The sequence below is a fragment of the Lolium perenne genome, chromosome 1 (assembly GCF_019359855.2).
Source record: "Lolium perenne isolate Kyuss_39 chromosome 1, Kyuss_2.0, whole genome shotgun sequence".
Classification (NCBI taxonomy): domain Eukaryota; kingdom Viridiplantae; phylum Streptophyta; class Magnoliopsida; order Poales; family Poaceae; genus Lolium; species Lolium perenne.
This window is the reverse complement of record NC_067244.2, coordinates 222,514,630-222,517,627: the sequence shown is the minus strand read 5'-3', so window position 1 is coordinate 222,517,627 and position 2,998 is coordinate 222,514,630.

Below are 2,998 nucleotides of genomic sequence, written 5' to 3'. Positions count from 1 at the left end.
TCTAGTATCAACCTTACTATCAAAGACTTTACTTGGAACAACAATGCAATAAAATAAAGATAAGGAGAGGTTGCTACAGTAGTAACAACTTCCAAGACACAACAAAACAGTAGCAAAATAAACACATGGGTTATCTCCCAAGAAGTGCTTTCTTTATAGCCATTAAGATGGGCTCAGTAATTTCAATGATGTTCTCGCAAGAAATAAGAGTTGAAGTAAAAGAGAGCATCAAAAGCAACTAAGAAACACTTTTAAGTCTAACCCAATTCCTATGAAAAGTAATCTTGTACACAAATAAATTCATGAAGAACAAAGTGACAAGCATAGGAAGACAACACAAGCGCAACTTCAATATTCTCAACATAAAGAGGGGAAACTTAATATTATTAAGATTCATATAACCATGTTTCCCTCTCTCATAATAACTTTCAGTAGCATCATTGATGAAATCCACAATATAACCATCACTTAAGACATTCTTATCATGGTTCATATGCATAAAAGTATCATTAATTTTGGCATAAGAAGAACTCTTTTCATTAATAGTAATTGGAGCAGGATTATTATCAAGAATTTGAACATGATAAACAAGTTGCATACTAAGGGAATTTTTTTTGGCAATCCCATCATAACTATGACAAGTTTCATAAGGGTAATTATAACCTATGTCATAGCATTCTTTATAATAATTGTCAAAGATTGGAGGCATAGTGTCATCATAAGAAATAGAATAGTTATCCTCCACAGTATGTTCATTTGTAACCTTACCATCATTGTTACTAGAAGGAGATGTATCAAGCATATAATCATCAGTAGCAAAAGGATTTTCAAACACCTCATCCCCAAGCTTAGAGCCTTCTATATCATTATGGGAAGAAGCATGGATAGTACTAATACTATGGCAATTATTAACATCATCATTTTCAGAATTAGTTTTCCAAATATTTTTAATATCAAAAGTAGTGTGCTCTTCTAAATCATGATCACTAATGTATGTAAAGGGCATAGGAAGATCATTGTATTCAGATTCATTATCATAATAGTCATTAGGAGCAACATACTTACGGTTACCTATCGTTATCTCATACACGCGGGGATATGCTGTTACCTCTTTCTTTTTATTCCCCCTCTTCTTCTTCTTCTTCGTTCCATTCTTCTTCTTCTCATTCTCCTCGTTCCCTTCTTTAGGGGGGGAGGCTTGATGGGAGGCTTCTCCACATAACCTGTTTTATTTCCAGAAATAATAGAAGAAACTTGGGAGGATTCCTCCTTTTCATTAATAAGTTCAAAACACACAGCTGTCCTATCATACTTTGGCAAAGTGTCATCTTCTAAAATATTTTGTATGTAAGTATTTGCATGGAAATTATTAATGCAATACGAAAGACACCCATGCAGGACATCATCAGTATCAAGATCGTTAATATCTAACAAAGAAATTTTTCTTGATAACTCTTCACACTTCAAAAATAAAGTAAGTTCATCATGCTGATTAGGAGTAATTTCATCATCACAATACAAATTTGCAGCACTCATGGGGTTCGAATTATCATTGGAGGAGCATTGAAAATTAAAATGACCCACTCTATGGCAAAGTTCACAAATAAAAGGGTAGAGGGCACAAACTTTTAGAGCCCTAGACCAGTTTCTAGTTATTTCATTCCTATGATGGATACAATATTCATCTTCGATTTGATTAATTCCACAAGGTCTATGCATTCCACAAAAATTAACATGCTTATAAGAAATAGAATTTTCAGAAGTTTGGGCATGTTTATTGCAATCATTAATAACAATTTCATCCTTCATGCAAGCGTCTTTAAAAGGTTCATGATACTTATCAAAATTCTTCCTAGGCAATTCAAAATGAGAGGCAAAAGCTTTATAAAGATTTGCAACAACTTGAGAGTCAAGACCATAAATAGCACTCATATTTCGAATTTTATCAGTATCCATAAAAGTTTCAATGCATTCATAATCATAATTTATACCTGACTCTTTACCTTTGTTATTCTCCCATCCTTCAGTATTCTCCTGAATCCGATCAAGAAGGTCCCTTTTAAACTCTTCTTCGTTGCGTGTAAATGATCCAGAACAAGTAGTATCCAGCAAAGTTTTATCTTGAAAAGAAAGTCTTGCATAGAAATTATCAATGATGATATTACCAGGAATCTCATGAATGGGGCATTTGAGCATTAAAGACTCAATCTCCCCCATGCTTCGGCAATACTCTCTCCATCATGAGGCCAGAAATTATATATGCGGTTCCGATCTTTGTGAATTTCACTTGGAGGATATAATTTAGAATAAAATAGAGGCACAATATCCTTCCAGTCAAGAGAATCCCCATTCTTCAGCAATTTGTACCAATGCGCCGCTTTACCGGACAGCGACATAGAGAATAGTTTCTTCATCACTTCATCCATAGAGATACCTGCACACTTGAATAACCCGCATAATTCATGCAAAAATAGTAAATGATCTCCAGGATGGACAGTTCCATCCCCTTCATAGCGGTTATCCATAACACGTTCAATAATTTTCATAGGTATTTTATATGGAATACTTTAAACAGGTGGATTTAAAATATCATAAGCATCATTAGAATTATCGCATATGGGAGATAAAGTATTATCAGAGCAAATTTTCTCCCCTAAAGATGAGAAGCTAAAAAGATCATAAAAACTAGCTTCCCTAAGCTTAGACTTCTCCATAGCATTAGCAGTGATTGCGTTCATACTAATAACATTGCTACTAGCATGCAAATAAGGTTCCATAGGTTTTTTAATTTTCGCATCACACAATTCATGTCTTATTTCAGGAAATAGATTAAAAAGCTCACTGTTATTTTCCATTATGCCTAACTAGTGAAATAAAAACAAGAAACAAAAATATGCAATTGCAGGATCTAAAGGAAATAGCTTCGAGCACTCACACACCAGCAACAGTGCTAGGAAATAGCTTAGTAGTCAGAGGATGTGAATACCTTTTACCTTAC